The sequence below is a fragment of the Danio rerio genome, chromosome 14 (genome assembly GCF_052040795.2).
Source record: "Danio rerio strain M-AB ecotype USA chromosome 14, GRCz13ab, whole genome shotgun sequence".
NCBI lineage: Eukaryota > Metazoa > Chordata > Actinopteri > Cypriniformes > Danionidae > Danio > Danio rerio.
Window position 1 is genome coordinate 17,501,419 of NC_141034.1, and position 27,213 is coordinate 17,528,631.

At 36.2% G+C, this 27,213-nt stretch overlaps 1 protein-coding gene across 1 annotated transcript in view; it reads left to right on the forward strand.

Moving 5' to 3' along the window:
- The window catches only part of immt (inner membrane protein, mitochondrial (mitofilin)), a 905,839-nt gene that overhangs the window by 159,659 nt on the left and 718,967 nt on the right, over positions 1-27,213 (forward strand). The gene's annotated exons all lie outside the window — the stretch shown is intronic.

Genomic DNA, 27,213 nt, shown 5'->3' on the forward strand with positions numbered 1-27,213 from the left:
AACCCTTTATTGTGAAATCCTGGTATCCTAAACTATGCAATTCCTCTTTAAGGTTTCTTCTTTCATTTTTATATGCTTTGCACCTTTTTAAAACATGTTCTACTGTCTCATCTGTTAGACATGTGTTGCATAAACCTGTCTCATGTTTCCCCATTATGTGTAATGTTTGATTTAAAAATGTATGTCCTGTTCTTAAACGTGTTAAAATAACTTGTTCTCTTCGACTAAGATTATGTGATATTTTGCTTTTCTTTACTGTTTTTTGGATCTTATGATAATGTCTCCCTGTGTTATTGGACTCCCAAACTTTCTGCCATTTCCTATTACAAGCTTCTAAGATTAAGCCTTTTCCTTCTGCTCTGCTTAGTGAAATGTGTCTAATTGGTTCATTTTGTTGTAGAGATTCTTTAGCTATTTTATCTGCCTCCTCATTGCCCTGAATACCGACATGCGCTGGAACCCACATTAAATGAACTATTACTCCCATCTGTGTTAGATTATTAAACTTGATCATAATTTCTGTTAGAATGTCATTTCTTTTCGATTCCATTGATTTTAAACTCATCAAGACAGCCATTGAATCAGAACATATTAGAGCTTTATCAGGTCTGGTTTCATATATCCACTCTAATGCCATCAAAATTGCAACCATCTCAGCTGTGTATACAGAGGTTCCATCTGATATCCTTTCAGACTTCCTCACTTCAAGCACTGGGACATAGAATGCCACTCCTGTCCTTCCTGATTCCATACTCTTTGAACCATCTATATATATTTGTAGATATGAGTAATATTCATTAATAATGTAGTTCTTGACATATGTGTTTATGTTATCAGTCTCTTCCATCTCTCTTTTGTTTTCATGTAATTTTAAATCTACTTTTGGTTGTTCAAGTAACCAAGGTGGAATTGGTGACATTACATTTATTGATGCAAAAGTTAATATATCTAGACCATTCTCATTTACCCATTCTTTGATTTTCCAGGCAAAGCCCTTCCCTTGTGTATTTATAAGTTCCCAGGAATCATTCAAAACATTTTTTACAGGATGATTCTCACTTTGTCCCTGTAGATTTATCCAGTACGCCAAAGCCAATTTTTGTCTTCTTATATAAAGTGGTGTTTCTGATGTCTCTATTTGAAGAGCAGCTATAGGTGTTGTTTTAACTGCCCCTAAAATAATTCTTAACGCTTTAGTTTGCATAATGTCTAGTTTTTTTAATAATGTTGATGATGCTGATTCATATACAATGCATCCATAGTCAATACTAGATCGCATAAGTCCATCATAAATTCCTTTTAACGACTGTTTGTCAGAACCCCAGTCTTGTCCTGACACTGCTCTCATTAAATTTAATATCTTTCCACATTTCTTTAATATATAATCTATATGATTCTTCCATGTTAACTTTTGATCAAACCATAATCCTAAATACTTAAAATTTTCAACTTTCTCTAAACATGATCCATATAGTGTAAGGGTCCGTGTATCATCCGTTCATTTGATTATTCCTTTAATTACGGAAAACGAAACATCAGAAAAACGATGAATATTTCGTTTTTCTGTTTATTCTGTAGGCAGAAAAAAACGGAAACTCATCTGTTATTCTGCTTATTAACTTAAAACAAAATATTAAAACAAACACAAAACCAAAACGAAATAATGAGTCAAAAAATGGTCCGTGTACGGTCCGTGTACGTTTTGTTCATTTGTTTTCCATTTTCAAACGGAATAAAGGAAATTGAGAAAACGGCCGTTTTTCCGTTTTTCTTTTGCTCACGAGAAAACGAAAAAACGAGATTTTGGCTGGATTTTCGTTTTTTGGTTTAGGGTAGGAAAACGAATAAACGACTTTAAAATTCATTTTACACATGTAGGCGGTGCTGAAACGCCCACTTTCCTCTAATTGGTTAACCAAATCTGCGCTCGTGACGTCACCCTCAAAATAAAAGCCTTACACGCAGGCTTTTAATTATTATTATTTAATTATATATATAAACAAAGTTTACATATTCTATCATTTGAACCACACACAGTTAGCAGGCTTACATTCATTGCGTATGTATAAATTAAATAAAAACGTAAATCAGCAGTATTTTTAGACATTTGTCATTAAAATAAGGTCATAGTTCACTGCCAAACTTCTTGCTGCTGTGTACCTGATGCAGAGCAAAGATAGCCATTTTCGAGCAGCACCTGGTTTGCATGATTGTTTCAGAGCAAGGGCTTTATAATAATAATAATAATAATAATAATAATAATTATTATTATTATTATTATTATTATTATTATTATTATTATTATTATTATTATTATCAGTTACTAGTGTTTTTATTGTTTGGTGTGTTTTTTTTTCTTTTTAATAGTTGTTACCAGAACCAGAATAAGAACACTTTGGGCCCTGCTATAAAAACAAAGGGTACCATTTGTTTTCATTTATTTCTTCCTATTTTAATTATATATTGTAATTATTTATTTGATAATTAATACTATTTTATTGCAACGCCAAAGTAGGCCTGTCTTATTATTTTTTTTTATTATTAAATTTGCTGTTATTGTAGGCTAGATGGCAGGCTTTAAATATTTTAAATAACATTTACTCATAACCTACTAATTCGAGAGCCGAACCTAAAAAAGTTTAAGTGCAATAAGCCTGTACAATAAAGGGAGCCGCAATGCATATTTCTAGCGCATTCTTTCACTCAACAATTATTGCTGGAATAATGAAATAAATTTCAAATTAACCAATTAAACACATTATAGTTGATAAAAAAATTGTGTCTAGTAGTTCCGACAAACAGATGAGCTCGCTACATGTGCGTTGCGCTAATAATTTGACATTTGCTCTTCTTGAGAAAGTGCTACAGCGGGCCCTGCTATTTCACATATAAGGTTAGTGATACGTATTTTAAATTAGTATTGCACATTATTCATTCATTTTCTTGTCGGCTTGGTCCCTTTATTAATCTGGGGTCGCCACAGCGGAATGAACCGCCAACTTATTTAGCAAGTTTTTATGCAGCGGATGCCCTTCCAGCCACAACCCATCTCTGGGAAACATCCACACATACACACACACTTATACAGTACGGACAATTTAGCCTACCCAATTCACCTGTACCGCATGTCTTTGGACTGTGGGGAAAACCGGAGCACCCGGAGGAAACCCACGCGAACGCACTACACTACTGAATTAGACACACAATCTCAAAAGAAAACTTGATGCTTATTTACATTATCTAAAGTCATTTCTGAGGTAGGATCTGTTGTTGTATTATATATTTTCGTTTCAATATGCAAATAATTTTCTTTAATTTGTAATAGGTCCCTCATTGCATAAAATAACCAGCCTTTGTATGCAATATGTTTGTAAATTGTCCATCCAGTTTGACGCAAGCTAAACAACATTTTGGCCTGTTTTGCTTATTAAATGAGTGATTTTCACGGAGAAACAAATCATCCATCCACACAGTTTTGTATAGGACCTGTGTGAACAAAAATGTACACTTCATCATAGCCTATAGAAAAATGTATCTGTTTAGAACCAATTTTGTGTTGTATAATTAAAAATATTAAAAATACAATAAAAATAAAAAGAAGGAATAACATTTGAAGTGCAATGCTTCAAAGATCCAATACGCTGCATGCAGAGCCAAAACAAAAACTGGTTTGTTTGTTTAATAAAATAATAATATGAAATTAAAGTGAAATAGTTCCATAACCTGTATTATAACTGTAGTCACCCTAGATGACAAATCATCCGTTGCGCCGGTCAGTTTCACCTTTAATCAAGAATGTGCCAGAACCAAATGAGAATATTTACAGATTACCTCGGAATGAGACCTCGGTCTGTGAAGGATGCAGAACACAGAAACTCGCTGAGAATGGAGATGCATGTTAGATGTTTTATATCCCTTTAGATATTGTAAATAAACAACAAGTTTTTATAGAGATTGTGTCATGTCTTTTCTTTGACGCACGCGCTGAACAGCCTGTAGCCTAAATTTAGATTTTATAACATATAATGTTCCATTACTTTAAATGTATAATGTTTTTTAATATTTATGGATTATATAAAATATATAGTTTATATAAATGCGCTCTGATCATTCAAGGATCATAATGCGTTGCATATTCTTCTTATTCTTCATTAGGCTTGATCCGTAAATTGTGTATTTTATAAACTGATCGTTTATAAGGACTAAGCTATTAATAACTGTAATTCCTCGAATGTAAAAGTCTTGATTAAAGAAAAAGAGAACTTAATTCGACATATGCATATAGTGCGCTTATTTCTGCGCGCATCGCGCGCTTTACCGAATTACCTTTTTTATTTTTTATGCATTATAAATGCATCTGGCAGCACCGAAAAGAGCAAATGCCAAGTTATTAGCGCAGCGCACAGACAGCTAGGTCGTCTAGTCTGAACCAGGGGTTTTCAAACTATTCATTGCACACCGATCCCATTGCATTTTATTTAGGATAAACCACTTATTTAAAATTAATTAATTAAAATGTGCGTACTCTCCAATACACCACTGTAGTGTCATAATATTTAATAATTATAATTAAGATAGACACCTGACCTCCATTTAATAAACAATTTATTTGCCATCCTCTGTTAATTTGAAGTTTAAAGTTTAAATCATTTATGTTAAACTTAAATTATTTAAAAACTTAAAAAGACTTAAATTTAGTCATTTAAGACATTTTAGGTCATAAGTTTACATAGCCTACATTGACCGTTGCATTTAGTAGGCCTATTCTGGTCTAAATAAGCTTTTTGCATAGGTGTTTACACACACATTAAGCAGTTTATACGTACATTTAATGTTACTTTGAAATTACTTTTGATGCAATAAATAATCCTAAATAGTTGAAAGTGTTAACATATTCTTGAAATGTAGTTATTTTATAATATGAAATTTATTACTAAACAAAGTGAATCATTATGAATTTGCCAAGAAATAATCCACTTTACCACCGTAAAGCAATGCCCGACACTCACTAGAACGGTAGAACCTGGACTGTATGATATGTTCTGTATGTAAAATAGAGAAAATAAGCAAGATGCGCAGTCTCATGCAGCCTTAGTGAAATATAGCGCGTCACAGCAATGAACTAAAAATAAAACCACCCTTGAAATGCTGGCGATCTTAATTTTTTCAGCCTACACAGACTGAGAATAATGTTGCACTATTTTATTAACAAATAATTAGAATGTTTTTTTTTCCTTCAACACATTCATCATTACTTTTGCCTGTGCAAGTTTTTTACGCGCGCTTGAGCGCGAAGGCATCTTTTTTCAGGTGCAAGATGCCACTTTGGGTGGCACCAGCACACTCTGCCACACCTGTGGCTATGTTCCTGCTACAATAATAATAACAACAACAACGACAAAATAATAACAAAAAATAATAATAATAAGACAGGCCTACTTTGACGTTGCAATAAAAAAGTATTAATTATCAAATAAATATTTACAATAGGCTAAAGGCATATATTAAATTAAAATAGGAGAAAATCCAATAGAAACAAATGGTACCATTTATTATAGCCCCATGCAGGGTCCATTGTGTTCTTACAACCATTAAATAACTAAGTAAATAATAATAATAACAATACTAATAATAATAGGCCTAATAATAATAGGCCTAATAATAATAATAATAATAATAATAATAAATTATTATTTTATACAGAGTAGGCTATTACAATAGCTCTGAAACAATCATGCAAACCAGGTGCTGCTCGGAAATGGCTATCTTTGCTCTGCATCAGGTACACAGCAGCAAGAAGTTTGGCAGTGAACTATGACCTTATTTTAATGACAAATGTCTAAAAATACTGCTGATTTACGTTTTTATTTAATTTATACATACGCAATGAATGTAAGCCTGCTAACTGTGTGTGGTTCAAATGATAGAATATGTAAACTTTGTTTATATATATAATTAAATAATAATAATTAAAAGCCTGCGTGTAAGGCTTTTATTTTGAGGGTGACGTCACGAGCGCAGATTTGGTTAACCAATTAAAGGAAAGTGGGCGTTTCAGCACCGCCTACATGTGTAAAATGAATTTTAAAGTCGTTTATCCGTTTTCCTACCCTAAACCAAAAAACGAAAATCCAGCCAAAATCTCGTTTTTTCGTTTTCTCGTGAGCAAAAGAAAAACGGAAAAACGGCCGTTTTCTCAATTTCCTTTATTCCGTTTGAAAATGGAAAACAAATGAACAAAACGTACACGGACCATTTTTTGACTCATTATTTCGTTTTGGTTTTGTGTTTGTTTTAATATTTAGTTTTAAGTTAATAAGCAGAATAACAGATGAGTTTCCGTTTTTTCTGCCAACAGAATAAACAGAAAAACGAAATATTCATCGTTTTTCTGATGTTTTGTTTTCCGTAATAAAAGGAATAATCAAATGAACGGATGATACACGGACCTGTAAGCTGTTTATTCACTGTTATTTTCTTCTTTGTAAAAATTTGATAACATGTTTTTGATGTTGAAAATTTGAAACCCCAATCTAATGACCATTTCTCTACTGTATTTATAGCTTCTTGAATTTTATACAAATTAAATGCAATATTCCTTCCTCTTTTCCACATTATTCCATCATCTGCGTACAATGCTGTATTAATTCCTGGATGAACATTTTTAAAAATATCATTAATCATAATGTTAAAAAGTATGGGACTGATCACACTTCCCTGTGGTGTTCCGTTTTCTATATTCACAATTTGTGAAACTTCACTACCCACTTGGACTTGAATTGTTCTATCAAATAAAAAACTCAATACCCAATTAAACATTCTTCCTTCTATTCCAATTGTTTTCATTTTAATTAATAATCCCTCTTTCCAGAGCATATCATATGCTTTTTCCATATCAAAATAAATTGCTACCAATCCCTCTTTAACTGCTATAGCTTTTTTTACTTCTGTTTCCAATTTAACTAATGCATCTAATGTTGACCTTCCTTTTCTGAAACCGTATTGATATGGTGCTAAAATTTCTTTAATGTCAAATATATAATTAAGCCTATTTACAATCATTTTCTCCATTAGTTTGCACAGGTTTGATGTAAGAGCAATTGGTCTGTAATTCTCTGCTATTGAAGCATCTTTCCCTGGTTTAGCTATGGGTATTATTATAGCATGCTTCCAAGACCTTGGTAATCTCCCTTCTGTCCAAATTTTATTATACAAGTCCAATACAAGTTTTAGTATTTTATCATTTACTTGCTTAAGCATAATGTAGTAAATTCCATCTCGTCCAGGTGCTGTATGTTTAATCTTATTCATAACTTGCTTAAGTTCCCACATTTTAAACTCCTCATCTAATGCTCCCACTCCTTTTTGTCTTTTATTATAAATGTCTTCATGTTGAGTCAAAATTTCTGTTCTTTTCTTTCTATAATTCTCACTGAGGTTTTCTTTACTATGAGCTTTCTGAAAGGTATTAACTAGTAACTCTGCCTTCTCCTTTTCTGTAATAGCCGTTTTCCCTTCTCCTGATATTACTGGTATATTTCTAGTTTTATAAACTCCAATCATCTTTTTTAACATATTCCATACTTCTCCTAATTGTGTTTCCTTTCCAATAGATGCACAATACTCCCTCCAATATTTCTTTTTTGCTTGTTTAATTGTTCTTCTTGCCTTTGCTCTCTCCCTTTGATATTCTATTACAGCTTCTGGTGTCAAAGTTCTTTTCAACATTCTAAATGCTTTATTTCTACTTTTTATTGAGTTTTTACATTCGTTATTCCACCAAGGCACAATCTTCTTTTTACTATTCCCATTAGTTTTCGGTATACATTCTTCTGCAGTTGTGATTAAAATTGAACTTAATTCCTCTGTACGTTTGTCAATGTCATCTTCTTTAGTAAAGTTCTTTACTTTTTCTTCACATATTTGATTATATTTTCCCCAATCAGCTTTCTCAAATTTCCATCTATTTTGTTTTATCAATATACTCCTTTGCATTTCTAATCCTATTGTACATATAATTGGAAAATGGTCACTTCCTACTGTTGACTGCTCTATTACCTCCCATTGGCATTTAACAGATATTGCAGCTGACACTATTGTTAAATCTAAACATGATTTTACTTGTTTTCTAATATTAAATCTTGTTCCCCTACCATCGTTTAAGCATACTAGTGAATTATCTTCCATATAATCTTCCACCACCATTCCATTTGTGTCTGTGTTCATACTACCCCATACCACACTATGTGCATTAAAATCCCCACACCATATTCCTATACCTTCATCTTTTCTCCAAATTTTATTCAGCTCCATTAAGGATATTTGCTTACATGGATTGTAAAAATTTATTATTGATACTTTCCCTAGTGCTGTCCACACTTCAACTTTAACACATTCATATTGTGAATCTATACTTATTTCCCTATAAGCCACCCCATTTTTTATAAATGTTGCACACCCACCACCTGAAGTTCCTGCTCTGTCTTTTCTAATAGATATATACCCTGGAATGACAAAATCCAATCGCGATTTAAGCCATGTTTCCTGAATACATATTAAATCAGGCACATTTGTCATTTCATGTATAACTTTCTTAAATTCTTGACCATTCGCGATTAGACTCCTGGCATTCCATTGTATTACCCTGAATGTCATTTTATTTTATTAGCCTTTGCTTGTCTGGGGGTTCTTGAGGGTTTGAGTTACTCTCAGGTTGCCCTAGTAGAGACTGAATTCCCTCCATTGACACTTCTGTTATTCCAAGATGACGAGTTGCTGCAGATATTATGATTTTTGTTTCTCTGTTCTTTTGTTAGTTTGAGCTGTACAGTTGATTACTTCTGCAATGAATGCTATAAAATTTACCTTGCTGACCATGAGTAAATCTGCATCCTGATTTGTTTTGAGAGTTTCTATTGATTTATTCGATCTTTCATTTGCATTCATAACTTGATAGCTCTTCGTGTTTCTTTGTTCATCTTGAACTTTTTTTACAGCTTGAGCATATGACATATTATACTCTGTTTTGTATTTCATTGCCTCCACAGCTTGTTTTTGAGCATTACATCCTAAATACGCTGCACTATGAGGACCTCCACAGTTACAGCACTTAGGTTCTACTAGTTCCCCACATTCACCATATTTGTGTTCACCTCCACATTTACAACATCTTTGCTTTCCCTTACAAACTTCTGCAACATGACCCAGTCTTTGGCAGTTGAAACACCTTAATGCAGGTTTAATGAATGTTCTTACTGGATAACAAACATATCCCATTTTTACATTATCTGGCAGTTGCTTCCCATTCATGATTATCATCACTGTTGTACTTGGCTCTCTTTTCCCACTTCTATTTGTTGTTAACCTTTTCACTTCTATTACCTTTTCACTTAATAACTGATTTCTTAATGTTTCGTCTGATAAAGACAGCGGAACCCCAGTTATCACTCCTTTAATGCCACTAACCTCTCCTGGTACGTGGCATTTAACTCCGACTCCTCCAATCTCTTTCATTTTAATCAGCATTTCTTGTTGTTTTTTGTTCAGACAAAATACAAGAACTCGGTTGTTTGATAAATATCTGGCTGAATTTATTTCCCCAATAGCTTTTTTGAGCATTTTTGTTAATCTCATGGGATTATTCATCTCACCTATGCTTGAGAACATCATGATAACTTTATACTCATCCTCCATCCTCATTGTTTTGCTTCTTCCTTCTACTCCTCCTGTTGCTACCTCCTCAGAATCTGAACTTCTGTTCTTGCGCTTCTGAGATCTCTGTTCAACCTGAGACCAATCATCTTCCATATCTAGGTTGGTTGAATCATCCTCATTGTCTAAATTTCCTCCTTCACTCTCTTCATTCACACCACAGCTGTCGCTAAACCCGCTTCGGCATCTTTCCTTCGCCATTTTCCGCGCCGTGCCTAGCAGCCGGTTTGTTCTTGCTGCGCGTCCAACAGCAAACCAACAATAATGCACCGATGAGCCGTCACGTCACTTCCCGCGCACGGCAGTTTAGAAAAATACGGACAAACAACTGTAAATGAACAGATACCATATTTATTGATGAGGAAAACGCAAAAAAAGGTAAAAAATCATTAGGTAAATGCTTGTTTAAATTACATTTAACCACTCATAGCTCAGTTTGATCTTAATGAAATAAAGTCTGATCTTATTAACAATATTAAACGTAATTCACTGCTGTACTTTCCATGGGCACTTCATACAAGACAAAATCATTTTAAATAACGATAAAAAGGTAATAAAGCAGTCTTTTAACTAAAATATTGTTATATGTTTTATTAATCGTACTTACCAGGGAAAAAACAGAGGAAGAAATATGTCCCGATGTCCATCAAACGCTGTCTGAGCTGCGATCCCCTTCCCACAATGCAATTCGAAAATGTATATAAACGGAAAAACACCCGTAATACGTGTATACGGAAAAAATCTGTTAAAATATACAGTCATTTAACTATTATTTTACAGATTTTTTTTACAGTGTACTGTGGTTATGTCATGGCTGTTTGTGCTGCTTCAAGAGAGAAATTATATTTTGTTCATATATTATATTATTCATTCATTCATTTTCTTTTCGGCTTAGTCCCATTATTAATCTGGGTTTGCCACAGCGAAACTGGCAACTTATCACTTTGTGTTAGACACCACTTTCTGGCAATATTACAGTTTTATGTAAAAGATTATTAGCAATATTGCCTTTGATGCATTGTTAGTTTTTTGGCAATATAAGATTATTTTTTTTCTCCCAAATGTACTTTTTGTGGCTTTTTTGCCCAATTGACTTCCATTATAACCACATTTTTAATTGCAAAGACATGACAACATAAAATTTAGCTTTCTTGATTAAAAATAAAATATTTTTTAATTTTGATTAGGGCGTCACGGTGGCGCAGTAAGTATATGTGTGAATGGGTGTGTATGGATGTTTTCCAGTGATGGGTTGCAGCTGGAGTGGCATCCGCTGAATAATACATATGGTGGATAAATTGGTGATTCATTCCGCTGTGGTGACCCAAGATTGGCAAAGGGACTAAGCCAAAAGGAAAATGAATGAATCACAAATTTTAACTGTTGATCATCAGTTGGCAGCACAATTCAGTCTACAATTACTTTTTATATTGAAAATAAGTCTTTTTTTTTTTTTTCCACCAAATCAGTGACCTCATTCATAAATGTAGGAGTTAAAATCCTGTAATTTTTAAAAACATTTAGTAGTTTTGCTCAGGACCGAGATTGATTAACAGATTTAACAGATGGGGTTTTGTCTCTTGGGGAGTTTACAAAAATATAAAAATATAAATCAAATAAAGAGGAAATGGTCTAGAATCTAGATAAAGCATTTAATGTAGTTAAATTAAATGTGTGCGGAACAGTTTCACTTTTTTTACAAAGAATAAATGGAGTGAAAATCGCTCATGGGAGAGAAGCTTCTTGTTTATATATGAACATAAATCACTAATATAAGAAATATGGTACAATAAGAATTATGGTGTAATACATCTATAACAAAACAATGCAGTATTTTTCATTTATATTTGATATAAATATAAATTTTTATGTTCAACAATGGTAAATGTTAAAATAATGTTAAAATATATAAATATAAATATAAATAATGTTTTTCAGTGACACAGATCATAACAAATATTTGTTTTTGTTTTTTTGCTAGGAATGTCTCTAGAATTTGGCATCTCATTGAACAAATAGTCAGTTTCTTTAGTCATTTCAGACTTTTAGAAGGTGTGAGAATTTATATAGGGACATTGTGTTGTAGTGAAAATTATTAGCCCTCTTTCTAAAGTTTTCAAGTTTCAAGTGTTGTTTAAAAGAGGTTTGTTTTCAACACAATTTTAAGCATATTTTTAAGAACTAATTTCCAGTTGCATTTTTATTCTAGTTTTTGCCATAATTATATCTTTTGATGATGGTAATATCTTATTATATTATATCACTTACACATTATTTTACTAGTTATTTAGCAAGATACTAGTATTCAGCCTACAGTGCAATTTAAAGACTAAACTAGGTTATTATGTTATAAAAACGTAGAAAAGCCTTTGTGGTTTGTTCTGTAGACTACGATTCTTAAAGCACTAATTATATTGACATATTTATTATATTAAATAAACTTTTTTACTCCAGAATAAAAACTATTATACTGTAATACTTTGAAAATATCCTTGGTCTGTTAAACATAACTTTTGAAATCACAGTTGATAATACAGTTGAAAATACAGTTGAAGTCAGAATTATTAGCCCCCCATTGAATTTATTTTTCTTTTTTAAATATTTCCCAAATTATGTTTACCAGAGCAAGTAAATGTTTTATTATTTCTGATATATATATATATTTTCTTCTAGAGAAAGTCTTATTTTGTTTTATTTCAGCTAGAATAAAAGCTGTTTTATAAAAAAAAAAAAAAAAATTTAAAGGTAAAAAATTTTTTTAGCCCCTTTAATCTATATATTTTTCTATAGTCTACAGAACAAACCATCATTATACAATAACTTGCCTGATTACCCTAACCTGCTTAGTTAATCTAATTAACCTAGATAAGCATTTAAATGTCCCTTTCAGCTGTATAGAAGTGTCTTGAAAAATATATAGTAAAATATTATTTACTGTCATTATAGCAAAGAAATAAATAAACTAGTTATTAGAAATTAGTTATTAAAACTTTAAAAATGTAATGAAAAAAATCTTCGCTCTGTTAAACAGAGTTTGGGGAAGACGTAAAAAGGTGGGATGGGGGGGGAGGGCTAATAATTCTGACTTCAACTGTATATGTGTGTGTTTTGTTTAATACATTTCTGCCAGACCCCATTTCATTTTTCAAATGAAACCACACATAGATGAGGCATAATGGCAAAACAGTCTTTGTTGCCTTTGTACAGTATGTACTATATGTATGTATGTATGTATGTATGTATGTATGTATGTGTCTTTTATCGAATTGACTTTAATGGAATAACGTTGCATGAATATTACAATCTACACAATTTACACAAGCATACAAAAAGTGAAAATGGAAACCAACAGGACTTTAAATTGACTGTTTTGTCATTGTACCTCATTTTAGAGTGGTTTCATCTGAGAAGACAAAGGGCGTCTGGCAGAAATGCTGTAAATATTACTGCACATTGAAAATGAAAGCTTCCTATTAAATCTGCTGCAGCCTGTAATTAAATTATTAAAAAATAACTTCAGCAATTTAAATTTAATTTGTTTATCTTATTTCAATCTTAAATATTTTTTATTAATAATTATTATAAAATAATTTGCACTTCGCTGTATTTTTTATTTTATTTTTGTAAATTAATTTAAAATTAAGGTCCATCTCACCTCACAACTTAACACCCTAGTACAAACAAATGCACACACTCTCTTACCCTCTCTTTTACACACACACACACACACACACACACACACACACACACACACACACACACACACACACACACAGAAAGAGAATATTCCGTGATGACTTAATTTCATGCTTTTGTTTTTAGCAAAATCTTAGAAAAAGTTTACTTAAAATAGTAATAAAAGTAATTTACTTAATTTTATTTTACCCCACTAATGTTTATTAAGTTTTAATTTATTTAATTAAAAACAAAAATGCATTTTCAGAATATAACCTTTTAGATTTGTCAGATCATTTAAAACATATCAAGTTGTATTGTAAAATCATAAAAAAAAATTGTATTCTTGCAACAGCTTTTTAGAAAATGAGAGACAGGTAAAGACTGTATCAAGACCAGGGATGTCCAAACTCGATCCTGGAGGGCCAGCTTCCTGGAGAGTTTAGCTTCAACTTGCTTCCACACATCAGCCAGGAAGTTTCTTGCTGCAGAGATTTATAAATTACTGGAGACCCAGACCTAATTAAAAGTACAAGTGCTCTATTAAAAGGTGACTTGAAGTTGCTCTTTAAGTACCATACTTAAGTGTAAGTACTAAAGTATTAAACATTTGTTATACTGTACTTAAGTATTGCAACTAGTTTATTTCAAAATGTACTACTCAAGTACTGAAAGTAAAAGTACAAGTACTGTATAATGTAGTTATTGAAGAAAGCAGACAAAAGACATCATATTGTTTTGTTTATTTTAAATATCTTTTTTTGGGGCACGCTTATAACAGCTTTAACACAAACCTTTCAAGTTGTGTGTCGCAAAAACATTCCGTAATCTACTCAAAATGCTATTGAAAGCCAATTTCAGATCGCAAATTACTGGCTGTAAATGCTGTAAACGAAAGTTCAAAACATTCTACCGGAAGACGCTGGTCACTATGGCACGCTCAATGCAATAGCCAAGAAAAAGGTCTATAATTGTAATGAGTAAAGGTGTGAGTCTACACTGATCTCACGGTTTGGTTTGGTTTGGTTACGATTATCATGCCATCGATTGGGTTCAATTCGATATCTCGGTGCATCTCGGTACATTGACGATGCTTTCCATACATAATTAGATTTTTTCTTCACAACACAAGCTTTTTTTTATTAAAATCTATAAATATATTTATATAATATTTGTACTACAATTTTGTTATTTAATACAGAAGTAAGATATATGAACTGTACCCTTAATTTGACCTGCTCAAAGAAAACACTCTTTTTGAATGCATCAAACAAAACTCCAATACATGCACAGAAGAAAGCATGAGCATTTAAAGCAAATAAGCTAATGTAACAGCATTTCTCCATAGTAGTAAAATAGCAACTCGTGTACTGTGCCACCTTCATTGTAGTAACAATGTTATTTACTTGCCCTCGCCTCCTTCACTATTCTACTGCGACATCGTGCACAGGAGATAAATGACGTCAGTATGTAATAACCAGTTATGATCTATTACTGAACCGATATCAATAATTTTGACACCCCTAGTAATGAGTAACGATGCAGCACATAAAAAATCTATCAGAGTAAAAGTATTAAACTCATCGAAAATATGTACTGAAGTAAAAGTGGAAGTAGGAGAAAAAAAAATACTCCAGTAGAGTACAGATACAGAATTTTAGTACTTAAGTACAGTAGTGAAGTAGTTCTACAGTACTTCATTACTATACATCTCTGCTTGCTATTATATCTAGTAAGAGCTTGATTAGCTGGTTCAGGGGAATTTGATTAGGGTCGGAGCTAAACTCTCCAGGACTCTGGCCCTTTTAAACTCCCCAACATGTTAAAAAACAAAAGCAGTTCCAGAGTCATGATAAAAACTTAGTAGATGCCAGATGCCTTATACTGCCAGATTACTTCTACTGCCAGAATTCAAATAACAAAACACTGACTTGTTTATCAATGCTTTATTCAAAGAAAAAAAGAAAATGTTTTATTTTGTAACTAGCAAAATGTGGTTCCAGCCTTTATGTCTAATAAAACAAGTGGGTCTGGATCAGCATTTACCCCATTTTTGGATTATTATGATAGTTTATATACATTAACAAATGACATATAAAATGTGTTATATAAAATATAAAAAGTACAGTATATTCCTACACAATTGTTGTAGTTTCAAGGTAATGAACATCATGCTGGAAACATCAAACTTTGATGTTCAGTGATTTTCAAAGTTAATTTAAACCCACAAGCTAAACAAAGCACAAGAACAATCTGCTCCAGCATCGTTTTTTGGTTTACAGTTATAAGTACACAATGTAATTAATCACTTTCACATGCGATGGGCTTCTTTTATTGCACTTCATTTCCCACCCACAGACCGATGTTGTGTAATATTCAGTTCTTGTGAAAATGTTCTAGGTGACGCAGTGGCGCAGTGGGTAGCACGTTCGCCTCACAGCAAGAAGGTCGATGGTTCAAGCCTCGGCTCAGTTGGCGTTTCTGTGTGGAGTTTGCATGTTCTCCCTGCGTTCACATGGGTTTCCTCCGGGTGCTCTGGTTTCCCCCACAGTTTAAAGACATGCAGTACAGGTGAATTGGGTAGGCTAAATTGTCTGTAGTGTATGAGTGTGTGTGGATGTTTCCCAGAGATGGGTTGCAGCTGGAAGGGCATCCGCTGTGTAAAAACTGGCTGAATAAGTTGATGGTTCATTCCACTGTGGCGACACCAGATTAAAGGTTCAGGACACCCTGGAGAACTTTTTTTTATTTTAACAGATTTGTGTGTGTTGAGCATCAGTTAAGACAATTTAACACAATTCTGTCATGTTTTCCTAACTGATATGAAGTAAGTTTACTTAAGTTATTACAACAGTAGATTGAACTTAAAACCATTTAGTTAAAAACCACAAGAAGAACATTCAACTCAACCATATGTGAACGTGTAGTTGACAACATTTGAATATTTTACAGGCCACAGTGAATATTAAAAGAATTAGAGAATGTTGAAAGGCTTTGCCTTAATGTCTGCTTGCATTTAACAAATGTATTCCTGTGTATTCATTTGAAAAAAGAGAAACGCCAGAAAACAAATCTCCTGATGCCACGGTCATACGAGGAAAACAAAGGGGGATAAATCTTTAAGGGTATTTATTTGTGCAGTGCAACCTTTATGATGCAAGATGAATTGGATCACTCAACGATGCAATGTGTAGCATGGACAGTTTAAAACTCACAAACCCACGACCACTTCAGAGATGAAACTTGTTTATTCTGAAAAGAATAAATAAACAGCAGTGGAGCAACTAGACATCAACTGGACTCTCTCTCTCTGTCTCCAACACACACACATGTATATAGATAAGAGACGGAGAGCCATGCGCTCGTCAGCAGTGCAAAACGTCGGACTCACTTATTTTACAAAATACAATATTAAATTAAATGCATATAAAAGGGCAAAGAGGAAAATAAATATACATAATATATATAAAACATCTGATTAAACAAAACATGTTCATTTACATATAACTGTAAACCTTTCTTTTTTTTCTTTATAAGCAAAATTAATTAACATACCTGAAAAGAATAAATAAACAGCAGTGGAGCAACTGGACATCAACTGGACTCTCTCTCTCTGTCTCCAACACACACACTAGCAAAACCGAGCACAATGCTAAACAGTTAGCAGTATAAAACTTATGAATAAATCAAGCTTAAACTCAACACATCAAACTTCATCTACAACAATCCATCGTTAAATACACTTATAAACACGTATATAATTGTTGTCAAGCAGGATATACTCATATTTATCAATATTGTGCTCATACCACGTATATAGATGAGAGACGGAGAGCCATGCGCCCGTCAGTTTCTACTTCCATGAATTAAATAAAAATAAATAAAAGGTCAAAATGAAAGTATTTTTCACACTGTTACATTCTTCCCCCTGATCTTCTCAAATTTGGACTATTATATCGATATTACACTCTTCAGTATTGTCACCGACTCGGTCCCAGTCATTCCCCTCGCTGGCCAGCAGAGGCCACCATCTCCGGACTTTTAAGCATTACATCATCCATTCACAATCATCCAGCACACCTGATCTGAATCCCGCTAATGACCCACGTACCCTTTATAAGCAGCTCTCTCACACACAGTCTTTGTGAAGTCTTGTTTAGCCCCGGCCAGCATTACTGAGCGTTCTATCCTGCCTGATCTCCAGTTTAGAACTTCAGCCCGTTTCCTGACTCTGCTCTGCCTTCTGCCTGCCCACGACTTAAAGCCTATTACACGGACTCTGATACTCGCTGCCTGCCCTCGACCCAAGCCTGTTACACGGACTCTGAATCATGCCGCCTGCCTCTGACCCATGCCTGGTAATTCACTCTGTGTCTGTCAGCTGCCAGCCCTAAGGCCTTCATTGCTGTTAATGTTGTATGTTCGGCACATTTGTGCGTGTTGTATGTTGAGTAAAGTGTGACTTAATAAATACTGCATAATGGATCCCTCCGTGTCAGTCTCCCCGTTACAAGTATATAACCCACTTTACCCAGAACATAGTACAACAAAATTTTTCCCCACGCAGAAGGGAAGATGACGACAACAGGTTGATCAGGCCCGCTGCAGTCACCTGCAATAAACGGTGCCTTATACACCATTTATAACTTGAATCTGGGACAACCGATATTCAGAGATGCATCAACTTGAATGTTCTGACTCTCAAGTAAATAATGTAATTCAATGTACTTTCACTTCAATAAAGACTTTACAACCCCACCAACTGGGTTAAGTGTTTTTAAGGACTGAGTCATGTTCTCTATTAATCTGTTTACAGGTTTCACCACTCTACCTACTCTCGTTCTAACTCCAATTGTCACCTGATTCGAAGGTGGTACAACTCCAGCAGATGGAGCACGATCATAGCGTAGCACAATTTCAGAACAACGACTGCAAGAACCACGACTCAAGTTGTCACTACTTGCACCACAAATCTCTTCATTGTAGTCAGCCTCTGATGGAGTCTGCACTTGGTCCAACGTCTCGGGAAGTCTTGTTAAGACAGCATCACCAGATTCACTTAAAAACTCTTGTGGAGAACCATCAGAAACAGCAGTCTTTTCCACCCAACTCGCAACCCGTTCAGACACAGAGCACAACTCCGGTTCAAGACCAGCAACATCATCCACAGACACGCTTCTGCTTCCTAAGACAGACCCATCACTCTCCCCGGATAATGCAGAATCTTCCAATTCCAGTGGAAGAAAGTTTGCCTGTAACAGTAAGTTTCGGTGAACAGTTTTCTCTAAGCCCGTTCTGGTATTGTGTATACGGTAGATGTGTCACTGGGGGTTTAGAGCGACTAAGCAAGTAAAACTTGATCACCCAACTCAATGCTACAGCCCTTCATCCTCTGGTTGTACAACTCAGTCTGACGTTGCTGATTGACATCCACATTCTTCTGAGCTGCAGTTATAGCTAACTTCAAGTCATCCTTCAATCTTTTCACGTACTTCTCAAAATCAGCAACCTCACAATCTCTCTCAACGTTGCTGAACATGACGTCCACGGGCAGTTTTGGGATCCTACCAAACATTAGGAAGAACGGGGCATACCCGGTGGATTCATGCGCGGTACAGTTATACGCAAAAGTCAATGTCGGGAGTAACTGTGACCACCTTTCTTTAGACCTAGGCGGAAGGGCACGGATCATGTTTCCCAAGGTTCTATTGAACCGTTCAACACTGCGGTTTCCCATGGGATGGTAAGCAGTAGTTCGAGATTTTTTTACCCCAGCAACTAGCAATAGCTCTCGGATCAGGTTACTTTCAAAATTAGCTCCCTGATCAGAATGGATCCGATCAGGGAAACCATACACAGAAAAATATCGATCCCACAACTGCTTTGCTACCTGCTTCGGCGATTGATTGTGACATAGAAAGGCATGCGACATACGGGAAAAATGATCCGTTAACACAAACCCGTCCAGACTTTGACCTCTGGAGCTTTCTGCACACCAAAAATCAATGCAGACCAACTCCATAGGACTTGATGTTTTTACACTTTCGAGTGGGGCTCGGCCATCTTGATCTAATGTTTTACTGACAACACAGCGCTTGCAACACTTAACATATTTGCGAACGTCGTGTTCCATCCCAAGCCAAAAGAACCTCTGCCTAGCCAAGTGCATCGTCCTAATCTGGCCCTGGTGTCCCGCCTCATCGTGTACACCCTCCATTACTTGTGCGATCAGTGATGATGGAACAACATACTGTAACTGCATCTTTCCCGTAAGATTGTTCTTGCTCACCCGATACAAAAAATCATCAAGCATCCTCAGTCTGTCCCATTGTTTTAAGACCCGCAGCACTTTACGTGTCTCACCTGAACGCTCACGTCGTGTGACTCTCTTACCCCTATTAACATAAAACAAAACCCTGGACAAACAAGGATCGCTCTGTTGCCTATCTCGCAGTACGTCTAGCGAAAGAACCGGTATTGGACATTGCCCAGGAGGCAGCAACTGATGTGCCCCATGGGCAATCCAAGAGATTGGTCTCGCCTGTACACCCACTTCCCAGTCAGTGTGACCAACTAACACTGCAGACACTTCAGCACTAGACAGTGAACAAGCGTTTAACATCAGGGAACCTTCAGCGCCCTGAGTATCCACACCAAATCTAAATACATCCTGCACTGTCCCATTTTTGAGCTGTTCCGCTTCTTCAAGCAATACATTATAAGGCTCATTCAACAGTCTCTGGCTAACTCTGTTTTGAACAAAGGGTTGACGACTTAAGGCATCGGCCACTACATTCTTACTACCCGGTATGTACTTGATACTGAACCGATAGGGAGCCAATTTCGAAACCCACCTCTGCTCACACGCATCGAGTTTAGGCTTGGTAAGAATGGATTGTTGTCCGTTTATACAACAAACTCTTGGCCCTTCAGCCAGTGGCTGAATTTATCGCAAACGGACCATTTTAAAGCCAAGAACTCTAAGTGGTGAGCAGGGTATTTCGCTTGAGCACGCGTAAGAGACTTACTCGCAAAAGCAATTGGTTGGGCCTTAGTCTCACCCTCTGCAACTTGTGACAAAACAGCACCCAAACCGTCAGTAGACGCATCTGTAGACAATAAATGGGCGACTGAAATCAGGATGTGTTAATATCACAGAGTTTATCAGAGCAGCCTTCAACTGCCGAAAGGCCCTACTGTGCTCCTCTTTCCAATCATCAGGACTCAGCTTTTTAAAGGCATCAACACCCTTCCCTGGAGATTTCTTACCCCTCGGAGCGGCCGTCAGAGCAAAAAGTGGTTTTGCTATGGCAGAACAGTCCTGGATAAATCTCTGATAGTATAGCACCATCCCAAGGAACGATTTAATCTTCCTTTGGGACGGAGTTACCCCATCCTCCATCATTAAGTCGGACTCCGTGACTGCCCCGATAGCACTCACTTTGTCTGGGTCTGTGGCTACCCCAGAGCTGTCGATGACGTGCCCCAAGAACTGCACACTCTTTCTGAGAAAATGACACTTTTTTTGGTGCTAATTTCAACCCATGTTCCCTGAGTCTACCGAACACCATATCAAGTCTCTTAATAGCCTCTCCCTCGTCTGGGGCGTACACCAGTAAACCATCTAGATAACAGAGCAAAGGCAAAAAATTTTGGTCACCGAAGATATTCATCATCAGACGCATAAAACTGGCGGGACTATTGCACAACCATTGTGGTAACCGGTTAAACTCATACAGACCCATTGGTGTTGTGAAGGCCGTAAACTTTTTGTCTTCCTCTGCCATCGCAATATTATAAAAGCCGGAGGTAAGATCCATCGCACTAAACACTGCATTCCCACCCAAGGCTGCCAGGCAATCCGCCTGATGAGGTAAAGGGTGAGGGTGATCGTTCTGGCATTCAACCAGCGATAATCAATGCAGACGCGAAGATCACCACTCTTTTTCCATACCAGAACCAACGGGGACGTCCACTGGATACAGGATTTACGAATAATTTCATGCCCCTCCATTTCAGAAAGCACCATTCTCAATTTCTGATACTGGGCTGGAGGAACACGACGATACAGAAGTCTAAAAGGGCGAGCGTCAGACAGATGGATCTTATGGACGAACTCTTTGGCGTTGCCGCAGTCTAGTTCAGTGGTTCCCAACCTGGGGTCCGTGCCCCCCTAAGGGGGGCGCCAGAGTTCACAAGGGGGCCGCGGGAGAGGATAAGTGTTGAGGTAGAAAAAGGCATAAAAATGCTCCACTATTTTATAGGGCTGTACAATTAATCGAAAATCCGGTTTCGATTTCAAACGATAATAAAAAAAGCATTAATCGAGATAAAGAATATTGCATCATAAACCGCCCCCTTTCCAGTTGTTCACGTTTGTTGCTTCTAAAAGCGCGAAAGAACGCATGCTTATTTGTGTGTGCAGCAAGCACACGCAGTCAGAAGCATGCGGCCGGTCAGCATTCGGTCTCATTCGCACACTGAGACGAGCAGCGGAGCGCAGACATCTAAAGTCATCTTAACGTGAGCGCATTAATGGTCAAATAGGTGTCAAAACGCGGTGTTTAGTGATTATTTATATTAACCCTCATTTGTGTAATTAACAAACGAGTTGAGGGTCAAAAGACGTGAAAGAGAAACCATTAAAGAGACAGCGAGAAATATTCCTACTACCGCCTGTTTTTATCATTAATCAAACAATGACAAAATCCCTCACTAGTCTTGACTGAAGGACTGCTATAGCTAGTGTTTTTCTTACAGTGAAGATGCTTAAATCACAGTTTGTTTAATATTTTTATACTATTGTATTTATTTCTCTTTTCTTTGCAAGGTGGAAATAACTGTATGTATACACTTGAAGTCAGAATTATTAGCCCTCCTGAATATTAGCAACCATTTTCCAGCCCAATTTCTGTTTAATGGAAAGAAGATTTTTATTTACTTATTTCTGAACATATTAGTTTTGATATCTCGTTTCTAATTACTTATTTCTTTTATCTTTGCTATGATGACAGTACATAATATTTTACTAGATATTTTTCAAAATACAAACATTCAGATTAAAGTGCAGTTCAAAGGCTTAATTAGGGTAATAAGGCAAGTCATTGTATGACAGTAGTTTATTCTGCAGACAATCAAAAATATATATTGCATAAGGGGGCTAATAATATTGAAGTTAAATTGGTTTCAAAATATTTAAACCTGTTTTTATTCTAGCTAAAATAAAACAAATAAGCCTAGAGGAAAAATATTATAGGAAATACTGTTAAAATTCCTTGCTCTGTTAAACATCATTTTGGGAAATATTTCTAAAAAAAAAAATTCTCAGGAGCGCTAATAATTTTGACTTTAACTGATAATCGTTTTGAATAATCGTGATTACAATTATGACCAAAATAATCGTTATTATGATTTTCCCAAAATCAAGCAGCCCTACTATTATATATGTATTTTCAAGTACTAAAAAAATCAAAACATGCTTAAAACTCGAACATAATAGTAAAAATAATTAAAATAAATAACTTTAAATAAATATTTAAATTTTGCTCACGCAATGTGCTTGTCCAACGCGTCGTAAAGGCAAAATCAAAACAAAAATGGCAGAGAAACGTAAATGCAGTGGTTCTTCAGAGGCGAAGAAAAAGATTAGACAAAGATTAGTTTTATTGAAGGCCAAGACAAGTTAAAAGTGATTATATTTTCTATACATATTATATATTAATATTACACAAACACACACATACAGTATATATATATATATATATATATATATATATATATATATATATATATATATATAGACAGTACATATGTGTGTGCATGCATGTGTATTTATATGTTGGGGGGGCTCCAATGTTTGTATATGTTCATAGGGGGGGCCCCAAAGAAAAAGGTTGGGAACCACTGGTCTAGTTTATGTTTAGAAAACACATCTTGGTATCTCCCAACTAACTGCAGAAGTTGTTCTTTCCAGTACGGACTTACTTCACAGGACTCTATGTCAAGATCGCTCAAACCGAGTTCCTGCAACTCATTACGGATACCTTGGAGAGAACTACCCCCAACTACTGTGCTAGAAATGAGAGACTGGCTCTGAGCACTTACAGTTTCCGCATGATTTTGCCCGGCTTGGAAATCTAAGTCCTCAACTGCTAAAATAGGAAATACATCTGCTATTTTAGCATTCCACCAGTTTATCGGACGTATTGATCACCTTAACCGGTAACCACCTATCGCCCTTTAAAGTGGCTAAGGATCGTCCAATAAGAACAGCTTTACTACTGGTTTGCATGCTAGATGGTTCGATCAGGACAGTACTCCCCACGGAAATGGTGGAACTGGTCGGCAGTTTACCCCAGACTAGGTGCTCCTGTTGAGGTAAGAGAGTAACAGCACGAGCGAGCTTAACGGTGGCAACAACACTTGGAATGCTACCCCCCTGCCACCTATCATGACCAGACAACATACTCAAAAATCATTGGATCTCTGGTTCTCCGGATGAATCTGACTGACTCATCACACGCCAATAACTCGAAGATTTCTTTATTTGACTGAGGACATACTTGATGACATTTGTACCAACAATCAGCTGATCCTTCTGTCCTGGCACAACCAATTTAGGCACACTCACTGAATGTCCATATACAACCATCTTCAACTGGTAGATGCATTTGGGCCTCACCTGAACACCACCGCAGCCAACAAGTAAAATATTGGTATGCTGGTCGTCAGGCTCGAGGATCCCACACACATCTAGCAGCCTGCATTCGGTCTCTTCATTAATTGTGCATGCCATCGAACCACTGTCTAAAAGGCCTTGGCAGGTGACTGCATTGTTTATCAGAACATCAGTATAGAACAAACTGTCAGCTTTTTCCACTTCTGCTATGTTCTGAAACAAAATGATACCGTCACCTGACTCAACCTGACAGTGATTACTATAGATGAACATTGGGTCATCTTCACAGGTGAGGGGCTGACTAGCCTCACTCACATCGTCCCCTCCTCCATGCGAGTGGGCTAGTTTCCCTGATTATTTACATCAGGGGCCCGGGGCGCAGTTTGACCTGCAACCTTGTCACATGCTTTTCGTTGATGCCCGATTTCAAGACAAGCAAGGCATCTTCTCTCTTTCATACAATGAGAGCGAGTCGAATGCGAACGATCGCCACAGACTTCACATGGGGAAGCTCGGTACCACTGCGACACACGAGGATTCGGTTCTGAAACTGGTAAGGCTGTACGCTCTAGTACCCTCTCCAACATTTTCAGCACCCGCTCTAGTGTACCTGTATCATTGACTTCGTTAGCTTTAGCATGGGTGTTTGGGGTGCACACTGCTGAAGTAACGCCCACACTTTCACTTCCTACTGCCGCCTGGGTTCCCACTGTTTTCTCGGCAACTACAGCTTGATTTACAACAACTTTAGGTACAGGCAGCGCTGGCTTCCAAGACTTACAGTCTCTCTCGTACTCATCAATGGCCTCTTGGACCTCCTCAGCTGACCATTTGCTTATGGGCTATCATCTAAATACGCTGGAAAGATCAGGACTAGGGCAGTTTGTAATAAACATCATCGCCACCTCTGAACTCATGTTTTCCATTTTGCTACCACGTCTTTTCAAATGTGAATCAGCCTGCTCAGCTGCCTCATTCAGCCTAACCCAATAGTCCACGGGGTGCTCGCTTTTCTTGGGTTGCGTTGCATAGAAATCAGCGAGCGGCTGGCACGAACCAGGGCTTTCACTAAAATAACGCTGGAGCACCTCATAGACAACATCAGGACTGAATGCTGCAGCCGGGCTGCTTTTCAACTTTACCTTAACGATGCTTTTTGCGCGGCCAGAAAAATGATTTAAAATCTCCTCTACGCGATCAGGTTTGTCATAGTCCTTTTTGCTTAAATACACTTTCATTTGTTCAATCCAATCCATGATAGTGCATTTGTCACTACACACAATGGAGTGAGCGCATTAAAAAGCATTGGATGCAACTCAGATTGCACTGCACCAGGTCTGCATTCAGACACTTCTCAAATCAACCAGCAAAGCTTTCAACTAAATTGGCTAATCGCAGCTTTAGCCCCTAATTAGCTTTTTACAGTATGTACTAAAATAGTACAAATGTCTTTACAAACAAAATACATTACAAATACAAAATATCAATTTATAAAACAGAGTGAACTGCATGATACCCAGTGTTCAAACACCTGATTTTGTTTTAACTACTTTTTAATATAACATGTCAAACATGTCAGGCTAAATAATTAAAATAAATCATTGGCTTCTTATGTCTTCATTAGTTTCAAAAACACATATTAAAAAAAAAAAACTAGTACATATACTTTAGTATTAAAGGGGTGGTCTAGAATGTAATTTTAGGTTTGGTTGTGTTTATAAGATGCAATGTGTGCTCATAATTAACTTGAAGGAAATTGCGTTATTTTTTCATATATCTCACTTTGATTATACATAGCTACTCAGCTAACATGAAAATGACTGTCAAATTTCCTAGTTCCTCTGAAAGGCCAACCCTTAAGTGACTCTGATTGGTCATCGTCATAATGTGCTGCGATTCGCGAATCGACTCCACGTCACGCCCATAAAAGCATGCGCTTTTTTGCTGTGTAAACAATTATTCAACCTCCTGCCTGCTCACTAAAATAAAATCTGACAAGTGTCTGTAACGAGTGAAAATGGGGTGCGGCTCCTTTAAGAGCGTTTGCTATTGTGTGTGTGGGTCTATGTGTGTGTGTGAATGTGTGAACTTTCTGTAACAAGCGCATGTGAGTGGGAGTTTTTTTTTATTATTATTCTCTGATGCTCGGATTAAGTTATTTTCTGTGATATATCGTGACAGAAGAATAAAGCACAACATTTGGGATGCTACCTGTGTGAACCTTGATTTATTTGCCTGCTGCTACCATGAGTTCACGAGGTGAGCTATCCTGTATTTTTTTTTTAACTCTATGCGTTACTTGACATGTTTCACATATATCTGGAATATGCAGGTGTAAGTATTATGAATCATTCACATATCTTTTGCGACTTTATTATCACATGGAAAAGCTGTCTGAAGGCAATCAATGCAAAGTCACGTGCACACATAAGAGACACGAACTTGCTGGTGGAGTGTGTGTGTGTGTTTACAGCAGTTTGACTGATAAATATGAATTTGTAGCTAAATCATTTGCCCGCAAAGCATACAGCATAACTTACCGCTAACGCTAGACACTGTACATGTCATGATAAATTTTAACAAATAAAAACACTTACTGGTTGTATCTCACAGCTTCTGCTTTGAGGAGATTTTAGCCAAATCCAGCACTGAACTGGGAGAGATTCTGGAGCTGTTTTGTTAAATCATGCTTGCTGTTTATTTTATAATTCTCTGGAACATAATTAATATTGAACTGTTAGCACTTCTGTCTTTGTGTCATGTCCTTTGGAAGCCTAAATAGAGAAACAGACGAAGCTCTGTGTTAGCAGTGTTTAGACACATTTTTAGCTTCATCTCTGCTATAACGTTACAGCGCCTCTGGCCACGGTCCCTACCTGCGCAGTTTGGGTGTGCAGTAACGAACCTTTGTGATCTCACAGGGGGCGGAAGTATTTTTTGTAGTCCCCAAAATTCATTCATTGTAGACTTTGCTAAGCTAACTCTGTGAAACCCAAGGTCTCCCTTTGCATTGAACTTAGAACTTTTTACATTCAGAGATGTTGTTTATGTTCACACCGTTACATTACACATCAACTAAAGTTTGAAATATGATATCATAGCGGACTACCCCTTTAAAACCTTGACTTTTTGAAACCCTTTTCTGTGTC